Source organism: Panthera leo, chromosome B2 (genome assembly GCF_018350215.1).
Source record: "Panthera leo isolate Ple1 chromosome B2, P.leo_Ple1_pat1.1, whole genome shotgun sequence".
NCBI lineage: Eukaryota > Metazoa > Chordata > Mammalia > Carnivora > Felidae > Panthera > Panthera leo.
The window spans coordinates 2,796,820-2,823,525 of NC_056683.1; the positions used below are offsets into that span (position 1 = coordinate 2,796,820).

The window sequence follows — 26,706 nt, forward strand, 5'->3', positions numbered from 1 at the left end:
TTCAGAGAAGAATTTGCAGCCCATTACGATGGACTCGAAATGAGTGTCATAAAATCGTGCGCAGGAATAGACACAGGAGTGAAAGAAGCGGAAAACCCCACCCAAGTAAAAAGGCAGGTTTGCAGTAACCAGCGGCCTGGGCAAAAGTAAGTAATGCTTGTCCTTGAGGCGTAAGAAAACTGCACGACAACGGTCACATGCGCCCTCAAGGTGCGCTGACCGCCTGCCGGAAGGAAGCTCGGCACCTGTCACCTTCCCCTTCTCCCTCCTCGAGTAAGATTTGCCTCTGCTCTGAAACGAGCCATGAGAGAGTCATGCTATCATTTGAAGGAGAAAGGATGAACATACCACACGTTTCTAGAAATCAGGTCCTATGTCAGAGGTGACTACTAGGAGCCCGAATGCACATTTTCCACCAAAAGGTCCAGTTAGCAGAGGATGGTTTCGATCCATCGACCTCTGGGTTATGGGCCCAGCACGCTTCCGCTGCGCCACTCTGCTCCGCGGGAGACGTCCCGGCTCTTTTGTTTTATCACGTGAAGGAGCAGCCCCTTCGCCGGGCTGCCCCTCGCTTCTCCCGCCCCTGTCCCCCCCACCCCCCGCTCCCGCCTCGGTCGCTGCCGGGCCGCCTTCTCCGGGAAGCAGGTGGCGCGGCGGCCCGAGCGGCTCGCTCGGCAGCGGGAGCGCGGACGCGCACCCGGGAGCTGCTCTGGGCTCGGCCGCCCGCTGGCGGGGGGAGGAAGGCACACAGACGCCGGGCCGACCGCCCCGCCCGCGCGCCGCCCCTTCGCCTGGCAACCGGGGTGAGGCGGGTACCCCCCCTGCGCCCTGCGCCCCGCTCCCGCTGCCCGCGCGGTGGTGGCCGCTGTCCCTGCGCCCGGCTCCTGCCGGCTTGCGCGGTGGTGGCCGCAACAGGTGTCCCCTGCGCCCGGTTCCCGCGGCCCCTGCGCGGCTGTCCTCGCGCTGCGTGTGGCACCAGATCCCGCGCCGGCCTCTCGGAAACTGCTTTCCCGGCTCCGGGACGCGCAGGGCGTGGGGGCCATCACCCTTGTCGGCGAGGACAAGTAATTCTCTCTCCGGCCCTCCGGTCTCAGTAACTCAGTAACAACAGCAGCGCAAAAGAAATCGTTTACTAACGTGCACGCCTCACGCGTACCCGCAGGACGAGGAGCTCCGCCCAAATCCCAATCCCACCCGCCGCTGAAGACGCGAGGAAAGAGTTGGGGGGGGGGGGGAGGGGCGGCAGGGGAGGTGACCGGGTCGCGCACGGTAAGCCAGCGGACGTTTGGGACACAGCTCTGTCCGTGCCTTCTCCCTGACAAGGGTCGACACCTTTTGTGTTTCCCAGCACGGAGGGGAAGAGGGACAACTTTGTAAACTTCCGCCCGGCTTTTAGGCACATGGGGGGGGACCGGGGGGGGGGGAGAGCGGGGGGGGGGGGGGCGGTGCAGAGAGCCTCTTGTATCCGCGGCTTCTCCACTGCCTTCCGCTCAAAACAATCCTTACGCCACAGCGGCCTGTTCCGCCAGCCTTCATTCCAGCCACTGCATCGGAGTCTTTCCTTCTCTCGGAGGCAGGCTGAGCCACTGGGCAGCTAGACCGAGGTTAGGAAGACGCTACAGAGGAGGAAGGTGAGCGACTGATGCGCACGACGTGGATCCCGGCAAAACAGATCCGTGCCCCCAGCACAGGACCGGGCCCACAAGATTTGCAGTCTGGGCCCTTAGTCTCTGGGGAGGAAGCCTCTGGTCTTCCTCCCCAGCCCCGTGCCCTGAGGCCCACGCGGTCACTGGACCTCTCCCTGCCCCCACCCCCACCCAAGCCTCCAGAGCCCCAGAGGGTGCCCACGGGCACCGGAACACGGCCTCCCTCAGTCTACCTTGATTTCAGTTTCCTCACCTACTCGTTCGCCTTCTCTCTGCCTTACTTCTTTTTAACATTTCTCACAAGGCCCGTCTGTGACACGGGATTCCTTCTACTTCTGCTTGCGGGAGAAATCCCTTCTTCACTCCGGAGGATAGTTTCACTGCATACGGAATCCCACACCGGGAGTTTTTTCTCTCAACGCTTTAAACATTTCCCCCGCGCTGGCCACAGAGACTGAATGAGTCCTAACCCGCGGTTCCCTGGAGACCTCTTTCCATTTCCTCCGGCTGAAGGCAGCATCAGGGCCCGGGGGACGCTGTCCCTCCCGACACACCTGATCCAGGATACTGACCTGCCAAAGCTAAGAGGCACCCAAATCCCAGCGAGGGGAGCAGCCAGGCGGACAAAGGGACAGGATCCTCCCGTCTTGTGACACTGTACCTGGGAGGGTCCAGATCCAGAGCCGACTATACTGGACTGCATGATCAACAAGGCGTTCTCGGGAGACTATGGGATAAGACTGATCCCTGGGACATTCTGCACGGTCTGTGAATTAGGATGGCCCACGTTCGGTGCAGGCTGGCCTCGGAGGGCACCCTAGATGTCCGCACGGTCCGAGCTGTTTATAAAGTAGTTACTGGAGACCCTGGCCCCTCGGATCAATTCCCATACATTGATCAGTGGCTGGAAACAGCCCAAGTCCAGCCTCCTTGGGTCCGGTTCTGCATTAATAGTGAGGGACAATGTAGGGTCTTGGTGGCACAGGCCGAGAAGAAGACCTCACAGCGGGAAAAAACGCCCCCCATCCTCCCAGAAAATTCAGAAGCCCTTCCATTTCCACCACCATATGCCCTCTATGCCCCACCACTCAAGAGAGGGGAACCTCACCTGCCCGACAGACCACCTCCGTCGGTTTCGCCTCCACCAGCGGCTAGCCCACCCCTCCCAGGGTCACCCGAACCGGTGCTTGGGTCTGTGGCTCAAGGTCCAGGATCCCCAACGGCAATGCAGTTGCTGTTACGGGAAACAAGGGGTCCACAGAGAATATAGGTCCCGTTAAGACCCCAAAAGAGGGAGGATCGGCTTTCTGCTACCGACCGTTCTCCACTACTGACCTCCTCAACTGCAAACACCACACCCGCCCGATCTGAGAGACCGCAGGCGACGACAGAACTCCTAGAGTCCCTGGTCCAGACCCCCCGTCCTGCCTGGGTCGACGGTAAGCAGCCTCTGCTCACCCTTTTCAACACGGAAGAGCGCCCACGAATTGTCATTGAAGCCAGAAAATGGCTCCAGACCCAGGCACCAGATGGACAACTAGACGTTGAGGCTTGGGCACGGGAGGCTGTGCCCGACGAGGAGCCCCGCCGGGACCCCGACTCGGAGGAGGGAAGGGCCCGGTTACAGAGATGCCAACTCACCTTCCTCCAAGGGGTAAAAGCGGGGGCCAGAAAGCCCACCCGCATGGCAAAAGTATCCGAGGTCCTACAAAAGCCAGAAGAGTCCAGCTGACTTCTATGACAGATTATGTGAGACCTACAGAGTTTACTCTCCATTCGGCCCAGAAGCTCCCCAAAACCAGCACATGGTCATTGCTGCCTTCGTGGGACAGGCCCAGTGTGACATGAGACAGAAGCCCCAAAACCGGGAAGGATTCACTGGAAAGAACGCCACCAAACTGTTGGAAATCGCCAACAGGGTTTTTGTAAATCGGGACCAAGCTGCCAGAAAGGAGGCGGACCGAAGAATGGAACAACCGGCAGCTCTCCTGGCCGCGGCCTTGGGGCGCCACCCCCGCCGGACGGGCCCCCACGGACACCCTGAGGAATCCAAGAACAAAAGAGAAGGGCGCCACTGACACAGGATCAGTGTGCCTACTGCAAGGAATGTGGACCCTGGAAAAATGAACGTCCCAACCGCCAAAAGGGAAAAACGAAAACTTCCCCACCCAGCTGCCAGCCGGAACCACCCGAGGCCGACCTGATGGGACGGGCACGAGTGGACTCTGATTAGGAACGACCAGGCTCTCTCCAGCTGGGCCCCCACGAGCCCGTGGTCAAAACGAAGGGAGAGGGCCAGACAATAGACTTCATGGTCGACACCGGAGCCGAGCACTCTGGTGACACACAGGTGGCACCTCTGTCGGGTCACAAGTCACCATCGTAGGAGCCACTGGGCCGCAAACCCGAAGGCCATTGCGCGGTCCCCAACAGTGCCGGCTGGGGGTCACCAGGAGGTTCATGAATTCCTGTATCTACACGACCGCCCGCTGTCACTGTTAGGTGAGACCTCCTGGCCAAGTTGAGAGCAGAAATAGCCTTCACCTCGGATGGACAGACGCAATGCACCTAAACAAAGAGGCCCAACCCATGGTTTTGTCCCTGATGAATCCACGGGAAGAGGAACAGAGATTATATACTTGCCCTCCCGGTGAGCCAACAGCGGCCCCCGAGCTAGAAGCCGAACTCCCTTCAGTTTGGGCAGAAGGAACCGCCCTGGTCTGACAAAAAACCACCCCCTGATACTAATTGACCTAAGGCCTGGGGCCCGACCTGTCAAAATACACCAAGATGGGGTCCCACGGGAGGCACGCCTGGGGATCCGGACAAACTTGGACAGGCTACTCAGATGGGGATTTCTGAAGCGATGTCAGTCCCCGTAGAATACTCCTCTGCTGCCCATAAAAAAGCCTGGGACAAATGATTACCATCCTGTACAGGACCCAAGAGCCATTAATGAAGCAGTCATCATGCCGCATTCAGCGCTGCCTAACCCATACGCTCTACTAGGACTCACACCCTTGGGAGCAGGATGGTTCACAGGCCTCGGTTTAAAAGATGCCTTCTGTCTCCAGTCGACGCCTAATCGTCAACCCTTATTTGCCTTTGAGCGAAAACCCTGCCACGGGGGCAAAGGGGCAATTCCCTTGGACTAGACTGCTGCAAGCCTTCAAAAATCCACCCATCTTATTCAGTGGGGCGCTGGCATCTGACTTAGCCAGGTTTCCGGAACAGGACCTAGGACGTGTCCTCCTCCAACGTGGACGATCTCCTGCCGACCAGTCCCACGCGGACCCAATGCTGGGAGGGAACCAGGGCCCCACTCAGGCTACTGGCAGAGGCGGGATACCGGGTGTCAAAGAAAAAGGCACGGATCTGCCGACAGGAAAGTTAAATATCTGGACTTCAAAATCACCCAAGGCCAACGGATGCCGGGAGCGGAAAGGAAACAGGCAGCCTGTGCCACCCCGGCTCCCCCTACCCGCCGGCAGGTCCGAGAGTTCCCGGGAGCGGCAGGATTCTGTCGGATATGGATGCCAGGGTTCTGAGTTGGCCAGGCCGCCACACGAGACACGACAGGGAAAAGAAAAGGCCTTCGCCACCGTACAAACAAAACTCACAGAGGCACCGGCCTTGGGGCTCCCAGATGTATCGCGACATTCCAACCTGTCCGTACATGAGAAGAATGGGGCGGCCCTGGGGGTTCTCACCCAGCGATTTAGGCCTTGGCGAAGACCGGTGGCGCACCTTTCAAAGCAGACTGACTCAGTTGCTGCAGGACGGCCACCCTGTCTGAGGGCACTGGGAGCCACCGCACTTCTAATCAAGGATGCGGACAAATGCCCGTGGCGACCAAACCTAAACGTTAGGTTTCCCATTCTGTTATTTCCTTCATGGCTGCCGGCGGGCAACACCGGCCACCGTGCGCTCGGGTGACCCGGTACCAGGGAGGGCTAAGTGAGAACCGACGAGTAAGACCGGAAGCCGGAAAAACCCTAAACCCCGCCTCTTTCTTGCCCGCAGGGCATGACTGTGCGGAGGCACTGGACGAAGTCTGTTCTAGCCGAGCCGGCCTATCAGACAGGCCCTTACACAATCCTGACCTCATCCTGCGCACCGATGGCGGCAGCTTCACGAACGAGGGCCAGACACACCATCTGGCTAGTCTCCGCGCTAGTCTCCGAGTGTGAGGTCGTAGAAACAAAGGCCCTGCCGCCAGGACGGTCGGCCCAAAGAGCGGAGCTGTGGGCCCTCCTCAGAGCACGAGAACTCGGGAAGGACAAAAGGGCCGACACAGACACTGACTCGTGCCACGCCTCCGCCGCTCCACGCGCACGCGGGGCCCTATACAAGGAGAGAGGACGTGGGCGGCAGGAGGAAGCGAAATCAAAACGCGGGAAGAAATCCCACAACTATTAAGGGCAGTCTGAGAACCCAGGGAAGTAGCAGTCACCCACTGCAAGGGACACCAAAGAGGAAAGGACTGACTCAGTGTCAGAAGGTAGCTGCCGGGCAGACGCCGCAGCTCAACAAGCAGCGGGAGGACGAACAGCGCCCCCAAAAGTCACGCTGGCCCTGGAACTGCCAACCGCCCCGAGGTACACGATCCAAGAGACAAAAGGGGCACAGCAGGGAACAGGAGGCCAGACAGAAGGATGGTGGGTGCTTCCAGACCAAAGAGTCTCCGTACCGGAGCCGCTCGCCGGCCTGGTGGTTCTCCGACAGCCTGAGCTCACCCATCTGGGAAAACCTGCCTCTGGGACCTTTCGGAGCCGTTACTATGTAATCGCTCGGCTCCCGTCCGTCCGTGCCTCGGCCTCTCAACACTGCCTCCTCGGTGCGCGAAACAGCGCCAAACAAAACCCCACCGGGCCCATGGGAACCCAACGCTGTGGTCAGGCACCCTTCGAGGATTTGGAGGTAGACCCAGGGGAGGATACAAATCCCTCCCAGTATTCATCTACACGTTCCCGGGCTGGGCGGAGGCCTCCCCCACACGCACCGAACACACAAGAGGGGTAACCAAGGCCCTGCTAAGGGATATCATTCCCAGACACGGAACGCCCTTAACCATAGGCTCAGACGACGTCCGGCTTTCTTGGCCGAGGCAGCGCAACAAGTAGCCAGGACCCGGGTATCCTGTGGGACTTACACGCGGCCTGCCGGCCCCAGAGTTCAGGGAAAGTGGAGCATGTGAACCGGGCCCTCGAATGAGCTCCGGCAGAACTCGGTCAGGAAACTAGTCTGCCCTGGGCTGAACTACCGCCCCTGGGCCTGCCGCAAGTACGCTGCACTCCTCAGCAAAAGTAGGATTCTCCCCCTTCGGGATACTGTACGGGAGACCACCCCCCTTGATTAAACTCCAAGGGGACATCAACGAATGGGGAAACTTAGAGGTCCGTAAACAATTGCAAGGGCTAGGACAAATGGTTCTTGGGATGCACAGATGGGTCACGGAGAGGATACCCATTTCCCTGGGAATAACTGTTCACCCTTACAAACCAGGGGACCAAGTAGGGATCCAAGACCAGAAAAGGGAACCCCTCAGGCCTACCTGGAAAGGGCCCTACTCAGTCATGCTAACCGCCCCCACAGCACTTGAGGTAGCGGGTCAAACCACCTGGATCCACCCCTCCCGGGTGAAGCTGGTCCACCTGCCAGGAGAGGACCGGACACATCGGAAGGTAACCCTCAACCAGAACAGTCTTCGTGGCTCACCCTTAGGAGGACAGCACAGCCCGGCTCCAGTCACGCCAGAAGCTCTTTGGTCTACAAGCAGTTAGACGGAATCCTGGCACCGAACCTTGCCTCCTTACTTAAACCCTCCCCTGCTGTCAGCCGCTTGCCTCCTTATACTCCTCGCCTATCGCCATCCCCCACCCGGAATCAGGAACTGTCGGGAACCTGCCCTAACAAAAGGAAATTTCTCCTACCGTTAATGCTGAGTTCTCTCGTCAGAAGCGACGGCCCTCCGCAGCGTAACGATGACTGTTTCAAGACCCATTACACGAACTCCCCCTCCGCGTCCACTGCCCTGAATCCTTTAAAACAACTCACGGGACGGGGATCTACACACAGGGCGTTCATCACGTACACACAGCAACAGGGAGAGTTATCACTCGGCCTCACCCTGTTCCCACGATGGAAAAACTTACTGGCAAGGAAAAAGAAAAACTAAGCAAGACGGCTTTGGCAGGGAGCATCGTGTCACAGACTCCCAGACGGATATGTCTGCCGGACACAACAAATCCACTTTGGGTTGTCTGACGGAGGGGGCATCTAAGACCAGGCCCACACGAAGGCAACCCGACAGGCGGTGCAAAATTTCGTGAAGCAGATTTCTGGAAGTCTACCCAGGAAGACCCAAACTTCCAGAAATCAGACGCAATGGGCCTTGTGACTCTAACTCCTACACCCAGATTCTAAATTGAACCCATCGCCTTCTCAACTCCTCTAACCCTAAGTTAGCCAAGGACCGTTGGCTTTGCCCCTCTCTAACCCCCTTACGTTATGAGGCCACCCCAGTCCCAGGTAATGTAGCCAATATGCTGTCCCTCACAACATGTCAACAGACAACATAACCGTCACAAGAGGGCCCGTGGTTACTGGTATAAAACTAATAGGGCGGACCTCCTTATGTCTTAGGGACCCACGGGGAACAACCCCCATAGGTAACTTCACTAACAACCAATGCATCCAAACTGAGATATACAATCAAACAGGTAAAAACCAAGAGTCACCCTGGTGCCTTCCCCCCGCAGGAATATTCTTTGTTTGTGGAACTAATGCTGATTTGTGCCTGCCTGCTGGCCGGAGGGGAATTTGCGCCTTTGCACTCCTAAGCCCCTAAGCGAGTATTCTCCCCGACAACCAATCTCTTACCGTTCCCTGGGCTGCACATACCCGGTCTAACCGAGCTACCCAAGCTATGTCTCTACTAATTGGGTTGGGACTCACTGCCGGAGTAAGTACTGGAGTTGGGGGAGTAGCCTCATCGATTTCCTTTCACCAAAACCTACCCCGAGATCCGACAGATGACGTAGAACAGGTTGCAAAGTCCGTGGTGGACTCCTTAGCAGCAGGGGTATGGCAAAATAGAAGAGGGTTCGACCTGTCCAGGGCTGAGAAGGGGGGAAATACGCCTCTTCCTAAACGAGGAAGGTTGCTTCTATGCAAACCAATGAGGAATAGTCAGAAATACGGTCCAACAGCTGAAGGAAGGGGTCTCGGACAGAAGGCGAGAGCTGTCAGAATCCTGGGGGTTCTGGAATGACGTACGGAAACGGGGCCCTTGGATTCTGCCCTTAGTTGATCCCCTCCTAACGCTTTTTATAGCCCTCCTGTTTGGCCCCTGTGTTCTCAGTGTGATAACCCACTTTGCTTCCTCTTGTGTAGAGACAGTAAGGCTTCAGACGGTGGTGGGAACCAGAAGCCCTAACTACGATTACAGCCCCTTGGACGACGGGGGAGGGGGGACCCCTGACTGCACAACCTCTGCGCCCCCACTTAGCAGGAAGTACCAGAGGGGTCGCCGCCTTCCTGTTACAATGCCAGGACTCCCTTCACTGCTAATATAAAACTTTGATGTTCTCTAAGTCTGTTTGAGAATCAAGAGGGGGGAATGAGAAGGAGAAAATCAGACACATCGTGGCTTTCCTCAGAGACTTCTTACATAAGGTCTGAGATGTGCAGTTCTTTCCCTGGTAATTCACCGTGTGAGGGGACGGAAGCATTCTGTGCCTAGGCCCGTCTGTCTGTCGGTGAACCTGGGCCTTGGGCTGTGACCTTCCTCTGTGTTAGCCCCTCCCCCCCTTAGGTGAGCAGAAGAGGCCGGAGGGGGCTGGGAGCTGGGTGTCGCTCACCCCCCAGGTCTGTCTGGCTCGGTCCCCTGTGCTCGGGCCTTGTTGGGGACAAGAGAATGAGGGTATTTTTGAATGGCTACGGTTCTCCTCCCCTTGAGGAGGTGTGGGGGGATTTTCCTCCAGAACCTGGTAGGGCTCCCAGAGGTGAACTCCGCGAAAGGGCGGGGCCTTCCCGGAGACGGGACCCCCTTGAGTTTGTAACTTCACGCTTGTCTGCAGGAGGTTCCATTCCTCGCCGAGCTTCCCCCTGTGCGGCGGCGCTCCAGCCGAGGTTTCTCCTCCCGGCCTCCGGTACCGTGAGCTTCGAGCCTCCGGCCCGCCTGTCGCTCCAGTTTGGGAGGCGGTGGTTTGCCCTGCTGAGCTCTGTTCTGTGAAGACTGGAAGAAGATTTGCAAATTTTCAGTCTGTTTCGTGTTTTTCTCGCTATGAGGATAAGACTGGCAACTTGTAAACTCCTCTCATGCTGGATGGAAAACAGGAGGTCCTCCAACTGGCTTTGAAATGCTTCTGTTTGATCAGATACGTGCCTGGCGTGGGTGGTCGTCAGCCATTTCTGCCTCCACGGTAGTGACCTTTGGCAACACTATGGAATTAATGAACCCAGTGAATGAATCGTCATGAGGCCCTGAGTGGTTTCTGAGCAGTACGTGTCTGCCCATCTACGTTGTTTAGGAATAACTTAATTTATGATTTCCATCTGGATTCAGTAGGTTCCCAGGGCAAAGGGCACGGAGGGAGGGTGTTGATGGTCAAGACTGGTCAAGGAAATGGGCCAGGCCTACGAGAGCAGCCCAACGTAAGACCCCCTCACCGGAAGTGGACGTTGGGCCTCCTGAAACTGATGTGGGCCCCAGGACCCAGAGGGGCCCCACAGGACCAGCCGAGAGGGTCCTTGACTGCTGATAGGCCTTATGCTAAGTTCCAGGGAGGGTGTGAACCACCGTGGAACCTGAGGATTCAGGGACCCTCAGTCCTTTCACTGGGGGTAAGAGGTTGCCTCTCCCCTGCAATCCCCAATTCTTTGCGGGCCCCCACAATATGCTGGCCCTCCACAAGCAGCGGGGTGGCAGGAAGCACGGGTCTGTCCTCAAGGAGCCTCCACCCCTGCGAGAGACACAAACACCAGCATCAGCTTGAGCCGCAGGGCAGACACAGCGCCACGGGCCTCTGCCAGCTGGACCGATCCGGGGTAGCGTCCTCAGGGGCGAGGCGCCCACACCGGGTCCTGAGAAATGACTGTAGTTGCCTGTGCTTTTCGCTTCCTGGGCCTCGGGTCTTGTTTTCACGCCTTGGTTGGAGGAGGGTGCGCTGCTGTGTTAATAAGCTTTGTCCTCCTTCGAAAACTCTTCCCAGTGATCAGGATCTGAAGGAAGCGCCTCTTCAGGGCAGGACCAGAGACAGCACGGACTTTACTCCCGCTGCACGGCCAGGACCACGGTCAGGTGCAGCCAGGGGGGGACGCGGGTTCCATCTCTGCATCCCCCACGCCCAGGTCCCTCTCCTCGTGAAGACGGCATGCGTCTCAGTCAGACGGTGCCCAGGGGTCATGTCCTCGGCAGGGTGATGGCCCACAAAGCCACGAGGAGTCTCAACCCCGTGACATTGCAACATGAGACGACTTAATTTTCCTCCAACCGCTGCCTTCCGACTGGTCTTGTTAAACCTCTCTTTCCATCCTGTGGGCCAATTCCATAAGTTTGAGGACACATTTATTTCAGTGTCCCCACTGTAGGGCTGGGGGCAGAGAGGAAAAGGAAGTAAGGAAGATGGCAGAGAGGAAGAAGAAGTAAGGAAGAAGTAAGAAAAAAAAGGAAGAAGAGGAAAAGGAAGTAAGTAAGGAGGGGGCAGGTGCTCTGTCTCCCGAGGACGCAGGAGGGTGCAGGGTCAGACGCAGGGTCAGACGTCCCCTCCCCACTGCCAGGCCTGGCTCATCCATTGACTGGGGAGCAAAGGAGGGAAAGAGACCTTTGTCTCCTCACACGACTGGCCGCTGCCCAAGGCCTCTGCCTGTTGTGGGTGCTGCTTCTCGGGCTCACAAGGACTGGCTTGCACAACTTCCGTGCAGGTGCACCTCTGAGCCACCACTCGCCCCAAATCTACGGTCTGTGAGGCTGATGACACTGACCTATCTCCTCTGACACCCCTGAGGCTGAGACAATCCTAAAAGACCAATTTGTCACTCGATCGGCCCCAGATATTCAGAGAAAACTGTAAAACCCGACTGTTGGTCTGGAAGGGAGCCTAGAGGAGCTCTTACGAGCTGCCAACTGGGTATATTACAACCAAGATCAAGAGAAGAATAAAAAATAAAAAAATAAAAATAAATTAAAAAAAAAAAAACAGAAAAGGAGGCTTAAAAAACAAAAAAGAATCCGAGGCCTTAGTGGTGGCCTTACGTACTAGGTCAGACCGGACTTCCCGAGGTCCTGGTACCAAGTGCCATTTATACGGCCATTCAGAGCACTGAAGTGAGACTGTCCTCAGAGGGGACAACCAAAATGAAAACCCCATAAGCCAGGCCCTTTGCGCGGAGACAACCGCTGGCGATCTGAAGGCCCTCGGGGCCTCTCTCTATGAGGGCTCAGAAAACCGGTGTCCCTGGGAGGGACTGACCGGGGCCTGGGGCTCTTCACGGTGCCTCCCCTAAACCAACTGTCCATCAGAAACCCAGAGCCTCGAGTGACTCTCAACATGGAAGGAAAACTGGTTGAGGTCCTTCTTGACGCCGGAGCTACCTTCTCTGTCCTCCTTTCCGCTCCAGGCCAGCCGTCCACACGCAGGAGAACAGCTAGAGGCACCTCCGGAAAACTTACACCTAAGTTTTTCTCTCAGCCCCTGGGATACCTATGGGGAAAACTAATGTCTGCTCCTTCTTTCTTGGTGAAACCAGACGGCCTTCCTCCCTTGCTAGGAAGGCACATTGTAACTGAATTAGAGACTACACACTACTGACTCCAGAACAAATGAACAATTGTGTGCGCGTTTGGAAATTACTGGATAGTGTAGGCTGTAGATACCAGGGCTCGGGAAAATAGTTTGCCTGCTATATCAATGATTAAATGAGACTCAATCCCACCTACTCTCCCCCCCCCCCTCGAAAAAATAAACTGGGGTCTGACTCCAGCCCTTGGAATGGTTGCAAACAGAGCGGGGCATTTACTATTGCCGGGCTCACAGAGCTAAAAGATCATTAAAACACGGCATCAGGCTTTTCATTTAGGGAGGGACAACACTTATCAAACGGCCCAAAGGATGTTTACTAAAAAAAAAAAAGGCGTCAAGGACAGTTCTGCGAGTAGTAACAGCCTGTAAAGTGTCTTAGAAACAATCCTTCCAACCACAGACTTGCTCCCCCAGACCATCAAGGAACCAGAGACTATCCAGGAAAGACCAACGATTAGGTTTCCCTCATCTGCCAAGGTCAAAGGAATTCCAACGCCTGTGGGTGCGGATTGATACTTTTACTAATTGAGTAAAGGCCTCCCCCTACAGGACAGTTCCTCGAGTGAGAACCCAACTGAGCGGTGTCAGAAGGAATTAAGTTGCTTCCTGGAAAAAAAAAAAAAAAAAAAAAAAGCCTCGCTGTCACGACTCTACTCTCTGTCCGGGGATATCCTGCTCCACTGAGGGAGGCAATGGCCTCATTTTTGGTGGCTCTTTTCGGAATGTGGAGACTTGAATAAGTCTTGCTTTGGGATAGACCCCCCGTCCCTAATCCCAAGCGGCTAGAGAAGTCCCGCTCGGTACCTCCCAGCAAACGCTGTCTACTGTGGACATGAAGGCTCCCCCATGGCGGCCAGGCCTCTCCCGGTCCTGGGCCCTGGGCTCCGCAACAGCTTTGAGTGGTTTCTCCCCGCGATTGTTGTCTACTTCTGACAACAAATGTGCTGCACCTGCCCCCCCCCCCCCACCCGCCGGTTCCCCAGCTCTCCGGACACCGACCCGCTACGTGTCCCGAGGGTCAATCCACTTCTGACCCTCCTTGTGCATTTGGTGAACTGGGGAGACCCGGGGCCCGGGGCCCTGACCCCTTCCGTCCCAAAGGTGTCACTGAACACTCTTGGCCTCATCACGAGAAAGGACTCAAGGTCAGACACACAACCCACAGCACGGCGGGTGGTGACGCAGGGGAGGCAGAGAGAGGGCGTAGGCCGCACGCACCCACCCACCGAGCGAGCCAGAGTGTGGCCAGCTCTTCCTCCCAGGCGCTCAGGCGCTCAGGTTTCTGTCTTGGGAGCGGCTGTTCACTAGAGGACGGGATATTCGGGACTTGGGGCGGGAGGTTTGGCGCCTTCCCTTCCTCGTTTGCTCCGGGGCTCCTGTCATGGCGCCACCCCCTTGGGCCCGTCTGGGGTGACGGGGCTTCCCGAGGAGTCCGGACACCAGGCAATCATGGTTTCGCAGCCTGTCTGTGTGCAGCCCTGAGCCCAGTCACGCTGACACAAACAATTAACCTTCACAGGCGTGTTGAGGGGAAGGGGGGAAGAAGGCTCCGGTTCTCAGCAGGGTTTGTCCAGCAGAGGCCTCCGACCCGGCCCCTGAGGCTCTCCATCCCTCAGCCGCGTCCTGGCGGGAACCCCAGGAAGACCCCCGGGTACCTGCGTCTCCTGGCGGGAACCCCAGGAAGACCCCCGGGTACCTGCGTCTCCTCCACTCGAGATGTTTCCGCACGGCCAACGCGCGTCCTCGCCTTCGTGGGAAGCCGGGAGCCCCGCGGGGAGCTGGCACCCGACTGAGCCCTCAGGTCTGTGCACCTTGGGCTCCCGGCCCCAGCTCTCTGCGCCCCTGGCTGCTCCCGGCTCCGATCCCGCAGAGGCAGCACACCATTCCGCTGAGACCCAGGGAACTCCGGAAGGGAGTGCATCAGTCACACGCGGTGTCCCTCCCGGGGCCCTTAAGGGAAACGAACGGGGCACCTGTTCCAAAGGAGCGCCCAGCTCGGGTGAGGCTAAGACCAACAGATCGGCTGGAGGGGACGAGCTGTCCCTGAAGGGGGATGGCCTCCTGAGTGACTGAAGTCGGAAGGCTCACTGGGTGCGGGCCCCCCCACCCCGTTGTGAGGCTCTGCGACAGCCCCTGGGGACTCAGCATCTGAGTAAGACCCGTGGGCAGAGCCAAACGTGGGGCGCTTTTCGTTGGGCTCAGACTGTTTCCGATAAGGAGACCTGTTAAAGGATGAACACGACTGTCCGGGCCAGCATCTCATCGGGGTGTCGCAGGCGGCATCCTTTGCTGAGGCTGCTTCCGGGGGCTGGCACCGCAGGGGCCCCCTAACAACCCGGAGACTCAGAGCCACTGGGGCAGGTGGCTGGGATGGGGGCGCGGGGTGCCAGCAACGTGGCTTAAGGAGTCGGCGAGGGGCAAGAAGATTCCTCTGTTTGAAGATAAACCGTGATTCTATCTGGCCAAATGGAGACGTTAGGAAGCAAAATTTAGGATTAGGAACGAAGACCTTATTTTCCAGGCCAGGGAACCTTTCAAATGTCGAGGGAAGGGGCTCACCACCACATTCCAGAACACCACGTGTGTGAAATGGTCAGACTAGAAGAAGGTATCCAGGCCTGGAAACGTTTTCAATTCAAGAGATCTTTCGTTCATTGTGTCCTGTCCTAGATCTCAGACTTTTCATTCCTTGTAATCAACAATACCATGTCCTGACGGTCGATACTTGCCTTGCAGATGCTGGGATGTAAATCCAGCCGGTAGAATCACCAGCACGCCCAGCCATCTGTTCATGGTAGTCAAGACTGGAAACTTCCCAAGTGCCCATCTGCAGTCACGTGGACATGTTCACATGAAAAAATACATAATGCAGAACGTAGAATGAATAATCTACAACGTCCATGAATGAACTTCACAGACCCGTTGACCAAAAGAAAAGAGACACAAAAGAGAATTCGTTTTGGGAGGGGTGGCGGGGCGGGGGGGGCGGGGGTGAAGGTTTATGGAAGGACTTGGTTTATGCCAATTACGGGGACTGGGTAAGCAATTCGTAAATCCGTAGGGCAGGCACTCAGATAAGGCGGGCCAGCAGGAAGAGAGGCTGGCAACAGAATTAAAAGTATAGATGAAACAGAAAGTCGGTTCTTTGAAAGTTTCAACAAAACTGACCAGTGTTTAGCTACATTGACTAAGGAAAACAAAGAGAGGAGATGCAAACGATGAAAATGAGAAGTGAAAGTGGGGACATTATTACAGATTTTATAGAAATAAAAGCAATTGTAAGAGAGTACTCCGAAAAAGTACTCCGAAAAAGCATACTGGGTAAAGCTAGATTAAGTGGACGGATGTCTAGAAACATCCAATCGGCCAAATAGAAAACATGAAGCAACAAACATGTGAACAGACCCGTAACCCCTGAGATACTGAAGCAGGAATCCAAACCATCACAACAAAGAAAAGCCACCCCAGATGGCTTCACGGGGGAATGCCACCAAACGTTTAGAAACGTACTTTTGGTGGCCGGAGGGGGGTTGTGGGGATGACAAAGGATGTTGATTTAGACTTGATCCCTTGAGACTGTCATACATGGAAAAATACTTCCTTTAAAGTGGGGGAAATAGTCATCAGATTGGCGTCACCTCCTCCCTCCCCTTTGGCACGGCTCTTCCAGTGGGTCCCCTCGAGTCCCCGGAGTGTGAGGACCGGGGTCGCCTCCTGGCACCTGCCCGTTTCTAGGTTCGCTCCTTCTGGAAAGGTGTCCACTCTTCTGACCGGAGGCTGTCTGCCGGCCCCCTTCGCAATCCCAGCAGCCGCCCTCAGGAAGTAGGAAACGGCGGGTTGTCCAATCCTGATTTCAAATGTGCTGCCAGGCTTCACGAAAATCTCGGTGGGCAGAGGAAGGCCTTCTCTGTGCATCGGTGTTCACAGCAGCGTCACCCACGATAGTCAGGGAGCACCGACCGGGATAAATGCCAACAAGTCTACACACAGAGGCAACGTATTCAAACTACAGAAACACAGAGATAGAGAAAAAAAATCCCGAGAGCCGCTACAGGGGGAAGAAATTACCTACAGAGGAGCAAAGATAAGGATTACAGCTGCTTCCCCCTCAGGAAATGTGCAAGCAAAAAGAGCGGAGTGAAATATTTCGTGCTAGAGATAAACACATTTATCTAGAATTCTGCACCCTGTGAAGTCATCCCTACAGAGTGGAGAAGATATAAAGATTTCCCCAGAGAAAATATTGAGAGCATTCGTGGCCAGCGACCCATCTAGCAAGAAACGTTAAGAGAAATTCTTCAGAAGAAAGGAATGATACAGATCAGAAACTCGGATCTATGTGAGAAAGACCATCAGAGTAGAAATACATGAAGGTAAAATAAAAACTTTCATTTTTCTTACTCTAAATTGACCTGACTGATAACAGGGTGTTCAACATAAAAATACCCACAACATACTAGATTATGTATGTTGTATATCCATGTGTGTATATACATATATTTGCTTATGTATGTGTGAAACAAATGACAACAAGGATACAAGGAACAGGAGGGAAGAATTAGGATTATTTTGCTGTTATAAGGTACTCACACTTCCTGTAAAGTGACACAGTGTTTTGTTTTGCTTTATTTTGAGAGAAAGAGACAGAGCGTGGGAGGGACAGAGAGGGAGGAAGACACAGAATCCCAAGCAGGCTCCAGGCTCTGAGCTGTCAGCACAGAGCCCGACGTGGGACCCGAACCCACAAACCATGAGATCACGACCTGAGCCGAAGTCGGACGCTTAACCGACTGAGCCCGCCGGGCGCCCCAGACACGGTGTTATTTGAAAGTGGGCTTGGGTTAGTTGTAAATATATATTGCAAACTCTAGGGTGACCAGTAAAAAAAAAAAGTAACAAAAGAAGTATAACTGATATGCTAAGAAATGAGAGAAAATAAAATAATAGAATATAATAATGTGAAGTGCTCAATTAAAGCCACGAAAGACAGAAAAAGAGTGGAAGACAAACACAGGAACAACAAACAAAGGCACCAAACAGAAAGTAGTAACAGCTGTGCAAAATATTAATCCAGCTATACCAGGAATCAGCCCAAATACCAATGGTCTAAATGTACCAATTAAAAGACAGAGGTTGTCAGAGTGGACCAAGAGACAAGACTAAACTATATGTTGTCTACAAGAAACCCACTTGCAACATAAAGACACATATCGACTAAAGGTAAGTGAATGGACACAGACACAGCAGCCAACGTTAGAACAAAGGGAGCAGGAGTAACGTGTTAAAGTCAGAGCTGACTTCAGAGCAAGGAAACCACCAGAGATAGAAAGGAGCTTCATAGAATGACAAGGGGTTCGATTCTCCCTTGACAAAAGGGGCCAATGCTTAGTGTGAACATGCCTCACAGATCATCAAACCACCTGGGACAGAATGTAAGAGAATTGCAAAGAGGAACAGGTGAATCCATGATCGTGTTCGGAGACTTCGTGTCGGAAATGGTCCAGCAGGCAGGAGATCAGTGAGGACACAGCCGAGCTGAACAGCGCCATCAAGCAAATGGATATCATCTACATCTTCAGACAGCTTACCCGACAACAGCAGAACACACGCTCTTCTCAAGGTCACACGGGACATACACCAAGACAGACCACATTCTGGGCCATACAACACACCTTACCACATTTGAAAGCATTCAAGTCAGACAACGTCTGCTCTCGGGCCCCAACAGAATTGAACTAGCAATCGATAGCAGAAAGATAGCTAGAAAATCCCCCCAAAACCCGGAGACTAAACAACACACTTCTCAATGACACATGGGGCAGAGACAATGTCTCGGGGAAAAATGAAAAACATCTTGAACTGAATGACATGAAAACACACTGCTTCATACAGTGAAAGAAGCGCTTAGAGAAATTTAGAGCATTGGATGCATATTATTTGCAAAGAAGAAAGATCGGAAGTAAATCATCTAAGATTCCATCCTAGGAGAGTAGAAAAAGAAGACCTAATTATCCAAAGCAAGCAGAAAAGAATAATAAAAATTAGAACAGAAATTAAAGACAGGAAATCAATGAAACTAAAAGCTGGTGCTTTGAAAAGATCAATAAAATCAGTAAAAATCGATCAGCCTCTCACTAGACTAAGGAAAACAAGGGAAGGGACACAGATTCGTGATAGCAGAAATGAAAGAAAGGACAAGACAATAGATCCCAAGGACAATAAAGGGATGTTATGCACAATCTTTATACCCACAATTCAGATAACCTAGACGAAATGGACCGATTGAAGTTGTGAAGACAGAATTTGCCAAAATTCACACAAGAAGAAACAATGACCCTCAATAGGCCTCCACGTGTTAAAGAAATGGAATCAGTAAGTAATACCATTCCAAAACAGAAATTTCAGGCCCAGGGAAGTTCACAGTGAATTCTGCCAAAGATCTAAGGAAGAAATAATACCAATTCTCTACAATCTCTTTGAAAAGACAGAAGCAGAAGAAACGCTTACAAACTTAGTGGGGGGAGCGTCATCTTAACATCAGGATCAAACAAAGACACGGCCGGAAAGGAAAACCACAGACTGTCATCTTTATGAACACAGATGCAAGAATCCTCAGCAAAATACTAGCAAATTGAATCTAACAACGTGTCAAAAGAATTATACACCGTGACCCAGTGGGATTTATTCCAGGTGTGTAAGGCTGGTTCCAGATCCAAAATCACTTAATGTAATCCATCACACCAACAGGCTAAGAGAGAAAACGCGCATGATCAGAACGGTAGCCGCAGAAAAAGCATTTGACAAAATCCAACTCCCTTTCGTGATAGGAACTCTTGGTCAACGTCTCTACCTTCTACTCAGTTTTGCTGTGAACCCTAAACTGCTCTTTAACAAGTCTATTGAAAAATAATAAATGCGTCTATTAGAAAAGAAAATGGTTAATGTGTGTGGAATTGTGTGAAAGGGAGTGAAGTTTTGAATTTCAAGCTGGGCAGGGAATAGATTGAGAGCCACGCCCGGGAGCATGTGGAGGGTGGGGAAGAACGAGATCATTCTGATGGTGGTCATGGTTTTAGCATAAGGCTCATAGAATTTAAACACTTAAAAATGTCTGGGAATGGGATACCTCCTAACCTCAGCATGGTGCTTGTTTTGGATCAAGTTTAAAATGCAGTTGTGGACCCTGACTACGCAAACCTGAGTGGAGAGAGAAGACCCCGGACTTTTAGGAACCAACGCTGATGAACGCAGGAAACCTAGGTGAGCGCCACCAGCCCAGCCCACATGCGGGGGTTTCTGTGGTGTAGCGGTTATCACGTTCGCCTCACACGTGAAAGGTCCCTGGTTCGAAGCCAGGCAGAAACATACCCACGGCGGAATAAACCCTTTTCTCTTGCAACAAGCCAATGCCGTGTTTCACATAGACACCTGTCACCCTTCTGACCCAGCCTTCTATTCGCTTTCATCTATGGTCTCCAGTGCACCGTCTCCATCCCTTCCTGTCCCGAGTTAGAGAAGTCATGGGGACACCCCGAGACAGGGTGTCTGTTTTGTGCACCCGGTCACCAGGCCAGGTGACACTGACGGGGACCTGGAAGGAGGAGTTGTTTGGGAAAAGAACATAAGCCAGAAAAATACGTCAGGTGGAGAGAAGGCCCTCTCACCGAGTTTGTTTTCACAGTTCTTACAGCGCGACGGTTTCTCAAGTGCCACGTTCTCCAGTCAGTACCCTCCAGCTCCCGGGGCTTCTAAAAGCACCGGGTCTCATTGACCGTCACCTTGGACTGCATTCCACCTTCAGGAGTCCTTTAAAATCCAGTCTTTGGGCAAAAAAACCAGACCCCCCAAAGAGGGCCAGCGTCACGGCTGGCAAACCACACGCCCGACTTCATGTTCTACCTGGTTTGAAATTCTCAATGACTTTTCAACAGAAAGCCCTGCGTTTTCATTTCACGCTGGGCCCACAAATCCTGTCACGCGTCCTCCCGAAAGCTCACAAAAGGAGCGGCCGTGCCACCTCTCTGGTCCTTCCGGGGAGGAGCAAGCAGCTGAGAACAGTGCCACCCCCTGCTCGACGACGAATGTCGTGTGGAGGAGGGGCTGCCTTTGCAGACTGGACCGCCTTAAGAGGCATCCTCGCACATCAAAAGGAAAAGATCGGCTAAGACATTAAAATTCTATTCTGGGATTTGATTTTGTTTTTCCCAGCGTTTTACTTTGATCTAAGTACTTCCAGTCCCAGCTGCCTCCAGTCGCCTGTTAGACTTCTTGTTTTCTGTTTTGGTTGGTTCCACCGCCATTCTTCTTACTCTTCCAAGATCCCATCACGTCACTGTACTTTTCAAAATATTCTGCGGTGTCCGAGAATCCACAATCACGGGAGAAGGAGGGGTGGTCATCGCGGCACTCGGTTTGCACAACATGCACGGTTTGTCTCTTTTTCTTGCCTTCTTTGTGGATTGCCTTAAAAGCAAAATGCTGAGACCGCGAGCTTCTTTGGGAAATGTGGAGCGTAGCTATAGAGGTTTAAAATTAGAAAATTACGGCTCGCGTCTGGTTCACAGCATAGCTTTGCCAATTCATGGTGAATAATCTTGTCAGTCTTCTACAAAACGCCTCAGACAGGCAGACTCGACATGTGAGGCTTCCATCAGGTATAAAACCCAAGTTCTGATTTGTTTTGTTTATTTTTTACCCATTGCCTGTATTTGCCTTGAACAATCTCGCTTTGTAAAACCTCAAAGAGGAAGGCCCCGCTGGGATTCGAACCCAGGATCTCCTGTTTACTAGACAGGCGCTTTAACCAACTAAGCCACGGAGCCCGATGTCCCATCCCTCCCTGACGCATGTTGTTTTATGAAATGTCACACCTTCATCTACTTGGAGCCCAGGATGGGGTCATCGACACCGGGGAAAGCTCCTTCCTCGGGGAGGAATCCTCGAGTAGGATTGTCCTTAACTCGAACACCTATGTACCTTGGGAGCTCCCTGCCTCCCAGCAGACGGGCACAGGAGGCACGGGGCACGCTGTGTACACACTCGCGTGCAAAAGGAACAAAACAGGAGGCACACGGCTCCACGGCGATCCTAGGCTCCGGTGGGCACATGACGCTTCCTGATTAGGACTCAGCGGTGCTGTCTGGGAATCGGTCTCCCGGACCCTTGGCTGCGCCCTCGGGATCAGCCATCCTACTGGTGGGAATTTTCTCCTACTTGCAGCTGAAGAGTCGCCTTAGCCGACCTCCTGCCTGTAGTGTGGCAGGTTCCAGCCCCTCTCTTCATTTTCTTTTTCTTTTCGTTTTTCCAGGTCCTCTGTCCCTTTAGTTCAAGCTGCGTTCAACCACCCTGCTCTTTAAAGACCTGCGATCTCGTGAACGTTGTTGGAGTTTATTCTTGTATAGTGGGAGTTGGCAAACTGTGACCCATAGGACAAATCTGGCCAGCTACCTGTTTTTGTCAAGTTTTATTGGAACACGGCCACACGTATTCTTTTCACATCATCTGCGGCCACCTTCCTGCTTACAACAGCAGATTTGAGTAGCTTCGACAGACACTGACTGTATGGTCCACTGGCCCATTGAAGAAGAAGTTGGCCAACCTCTGTATTAAAAAAGCCACATTCGCAGACCTCATGCAAATAAGCCCTTGTTTGCCTTGGCTTCCAACTGAGCTGCCGTGGCATCACACCCGCAAGAGTTGTGCTTTTGTGGATGGGACGGGCGGGGCAAGTCCTTAAGAGGCTCAGAGGTTTTTCTGCTGAGATACCGCCTTAACTCCCTTTGGGGTGCCAACGAAAGATTTTACAATCACGCCTGTGGCTTCATCTTGAGGCCACATTTTCTGACAGTGCTCTGGATTTAATTCTTGCCTGAAAGTCATTTCTTTCTTAACTTCGGCATCGCTTTTCATCGCGGAGCCGCTGGGGATGACGAACAGCTTGTCTTGCAAGCCCTCTGAGTTGTGGCTCGTTTGTGTTTGACAGTCCTCCCCTTCACTGAAGCCTGAGCAGCACCTTCGCAATTCCGCCTGGAAATCTCTCTAGCTAAACTGGTCCGTGGGACTGGTTTTCATGTCATGACACTGCAGGCCCTGGGGTTTCTAAATCCCCTACTGCTTCACGAGGAATCCCTTTTCCTCCAGGTTCAAGTAATATTTTCCGCAGGATCCATTTGTGCCTCCTGTGGCTTACCTGGATCTTTTGGGGGGGGGGGATCCAAACCTAAGGTTATGCCTTGGTATGGACCCCACCTGATGCCCCATAAGTTAGGATGTCTCCTCAGGAGAGCTGGTGGGAACCATTTTCAGCGCTTTGTAAGCAGCTTACTCTTTTCCAGTGGCTCCTTTCCCAGCCTCCTGGAGTTTTAACCTCCCCTTGAGCGTGAATCAATATTCCGCCCCGAAGGCACAGCCAGCCCGGAGCCCTCTCCGTGAGCGGCTTTCTCCTCTCCAGTGTCCTGTGCCCCCTGTATCCTGACTGCTTTGGCCTCCTTGAGATGCTGTTTGTGCTCCCAATGCGGGGACCCCGCCTGGCTCTGAGTCGCCCTCCGCCCTCGCCCTCCGCCGTGCTGGGGCTAGAAGCTGCCTCTAGGCCCTAAGCTACAACCTTTGTGAGACTCACCTCTTCCGTCCCCCTGCTGCCGGGGATGGGGGCCCTGCACTGACAGCAAATGTCACAATTCCTGTCCGGCCTCCTTGTTGCCCACGAGGGAAGCGCAGCTCCTACAGGCACGCATCCTTCACGGGTGGAGGCGGAAGCCTGCGTCCCTGTCGTCCTACTTGCCCATTTCCTTCTGACCTTGCTGCTGTTCGTGGCTTTTTGCTGCGGTATCATCTATCTATCTGGCCCTTGCTACTTTGGGACAACTTATATACACTCACCCATCATCCCATTTATCTATTTATATTTCTCTCATGTCCTTTATTTTACACATTCTCCGTTGTAATGGAAGCAAATGCTAGAGTTTTATGTCTTTATCGACTGTGCTTTTGAAGTGGTTTGAAGTTCTTCTCCTCATAGACTTCTGGTAGCTTTATTTTTTACTTTCACATTTGGGAACTAAACTTACTAGCTGATTCTACTGTGTAGCCCGTGTTCAGAACAACAGTAATGGAATGCTCTGGGAACCTTTGTGTCTGTCCATACCTGTAGGATGCGATCTCTGATCTGGTTTTTTTTGTGGAAGCAGCAGTCGTGTCCAACCCCAGCCTCAGCCCAGTTCTCACCCCAGCGCTGAGACGTCTGGGTTTCCTTCTGGGCTTGTTAAGTGCAGGACCCTTGGGCCCGGTCTCCTTTCTAGGAGTTGAACCTTGATCTGGCCGGAGACAGAACCCAGAGCCGGCCAACCGGAGGACTTGAGGGGGCCACTCCTTGTGGGTGAATTTATCAGCCAAAGGGAAAGATCTGAATGTGGATCCGGTCAGTCTGAACATTCAAAACGAGGGTTGGGTCTCATCAACGGAGATTCGGGAAGAGTCATCTCTGCTTGTCCGGTAGGGCAGACATGACGCCCTCACACTGTGGTGCCTCCCTTCGGTTCCCTGAGGGCCGTGTCACACGCTAGGTGTTGGGTAGCGCCCTCCAGATCTCATTTCAGCTCAGGAGACCCCAAATGTCCCATCGGATCCGTACCTTCCCCGCGACGACTTGCAGCGCCCTTGACGGAGTGTGGTCCGCAGACGGAGGGCGGTGGTCACCCGAGTGTGCCCGGTGGGGTTGGCATTCTCGGGGCCCCCCCTATGCCGGAGGTGCGGGGTCCCACCCTCCGCTCCTTCGGGGACACACTGGGCTGGCAGTTACAGCCCCTTGCCATTAAAATCGGAGTCACGCATGTGAACTGTGTCCGCTAGGGATTTCCGAATCTACCGCCAGGGCGAGCTCGTTTAACCTCACGTCCCTTGGGCCCCAGCCCCGCTGCCCAGACCCGGGTTGGGGAGGGGGGAGGGGGACGGGAGAGGGAGGGGGACGGAAGGTCTGGGTCGGGGGGGGGGGGGGGGGGGGGGGGGCACGAGCTCAGGAAAACCGCGGCCTCTCACGTGAGTCCGGATGGCGGCGGCGGGGAGCGGAGGGAGCAGGTGCACCGGGGCAGGGGGAGGACGGGGGCTCTTACTCTCCGTCTCTCCCCCGTTCGTTTTTTCGTTTTTCTTTTCGTACCACACAGAAAGAGCTACTTCTCTGAGGCACAGGCAGTGAGCTCGGGGGGGGGGGGGGGGGGGGGGGGGGGGGGGGGGGGACGTGGGCGCTCCCCGAAAGCAGGCGGCGGGCTGCTTCCTCTGCGACGACCCGCCTCACGTCCGATGCAACCCCCAAAATCAGAAACCCGGGGCTTCCTTCCTGCGCGGCGCGAATACCGTGCTTGCAACAAAAAAACAGTTGCCGGGGGCAGAAGCCCAGCCACCGGGATGGCCGAGTGGTTAAGGCGTTGGACTTAAGATCCAATGGGCAGGTGCCCGCGTGGGTTCGAACCCCACTCCCGGTAGGGCGAGTTTCTGAAGGCTGGAGGCCCCCCTGGGGCGGCGCCGGCGGCGAACACGGCCTGACCCCGCGCCTGCTTTTCTTCTTGTCCCTCCTACGCTGTCCTCAAGCAGGAGCACCTGCGCGAACCGCGAACCGATTTTTGCTCGGACCCCCTCCGAGGGCCAGCGTGAGGCCCTCCTCCCCCCTCCCGCCCCCCCACGCGCCGCCCCAAGTCCACAGTCTTCCTAAGGAGCTGCTCCTCCTGCGGGCCTTTCCGTTCCAAGGGGGACGGAGGCCTGGGGCCCCGCCGGACGACCACCCGCCAGGTGCACCTCACGCCCCGCTAGGCTGCCCCTGCGGCTGGCTCCGAAACACTGCTGACCCCGCGCCAGCGGAAGGTGGGTGTCTGCAAACGGAAAGACGCTCCCGCAGGGGGGTGTTAGCTTGCCTTCCGGTCGGTGCTGTTGGGCATCTTTTCAAGTGGATGAACCCCCTGGGTCTCCTCTCGTGTGGACTTATTATATCCTGTACTCATTTCTCTCCTTCCCTGTCAGGGCTTCCTCTTTGGGGAAACAGGAGTCCGTCGGGCCTTCTGTCGGTATGTCACAGGTTTCTTTGCCTTGGAACTTGGCAGGGATTTTGGAGGCGGACACTTTGGACTGTGTGCCCCCACAGTGATCAGCCTTCTGGTTCAATGTCTGACTTGCATGTGCCTTTTCCTGCTACAAGAGCGAGTGACAGAGGAACGCCATTTCTTCTACCATGGTCATGATTTTTTTTTTGTATCTAGATCTCCGAGGTGTCTGATTTTTCCCTGTGTTTTAATATGCGAGATACAGATCTAACTCTACCTTATTTCCAGAGGATTACCAGTAATCTCAACACCATATTACTGAATGTCCATATTCTCCCCATCCGTTGAAATGCCAGACTACTAAATTCTGTTCTCTAAAATGCATAGGACCAGGGGCGCCTGGGTGGCGCAGTCGGTTAAGCATCCGACTTCAGCCAGGTCACGATCTCACGGTCCGTGCTGATGGCTCAGAGCCTGGAGCCTGTTTCCGATTCTGTGTCTCCCTCTCTCTCTGTCCCTCCCCCATTCATGCTCTGTCTCTCTCTGTCCCAAAAATAAATAAACGTTGAAAAAAAAATTTTTTAAAAAAATAAAAATAAAAAATAAAATGCATAGGACCAGATGATTGGAAAGACCATGACAACAACCAATGTTCTAATTCTGGCTTTCCCGTGGCCTCTCTGAGCCTTGATTTCTTCCTTTGTTAAATGGAGACAATAACCCTTATCTCACGTAAATGCCTGCTGAATTAAGAAGTCTCTTTGCCTCTGGATAGATTAGTCATCTTTCCCCTAAGAAGAAACTCACACACTTCTTTTGTAGCAGTCCTTAGCAGAAACCCCGAAATCAGATTTAACATCAGATAAAATTTGTCCTGATAGCTAAATTGCTTCTATGTTTTGAGATCAAACATCGAGATTCCACATTGGAACGTTCTCTGATCCTGGGGCAGCTCAGTGCATCATTTTCATGAACGGCCTTGAATTTCAAGTGTGAATGTTGAGTTTCACGTTTGCTCCTGGCCATCCCCGGCAGAAGGAAGGAACTTCCTGTGTCTTCACGGTCAGAAATAAGTCGGTTTGAGAAAGACTAACGTTCCATGGAGAGGCAAGACTCCTCCCTACCAAAGGTGGTTTCTGTCATCTTTTTTCTTTCCCGTGAATGAGGTAGAGAGAGGACGGGTGGAAGTGGAAGATTTATTTTTTTCTCAAATGAGATTCCAGATGG

At 54.0% G+C, this 26,706-nt stretch overlaps 4 non-coding genes across 4 annotated transcripts; 2 read left to right on the forward strand and 2 right to left on the reverse strand.

Moving 5' to 3' along the window:
* Positions 1–429: 429 nt before the first annotated feature.
* TRNAM-CAU lies at positions 430–501 on the reverse strand. The gene has a single exon. It is a non-coding gene; the product is annotated as a tRNA-Met (tRNA).
* A 19,242-nt stretch (positions 502–19,743) lies between these two features.
* Positions 19,744–19,816, forward strand: TRNAV-CAC. Its single transcript has one exon. It is a non-coding gene; the product is annotated as a tRNA-Val (tRNA).
* A 1,383-nt stretch (positions 19,817–21,199) lies between these two features.
* Positions 21,200–21,273, reverse strand: TRNAT-AGU. Its single transcript has one exon. It is a non-coding gene; the product is annotated as a tRNA-Thr (tRNA).
* A 3,571-nt stretch (positions 21,274–24,844) lies between these two features.
* Positions 24,845–24,927, forward strand: TRNAL-UAA. Its single transcript has one exon. It is a non-coding gene; the product is annotated as a tRNA-Leu (tRNA).
* Positions 24,928–26,706: the final 1,779 nt, after the last annotated feature.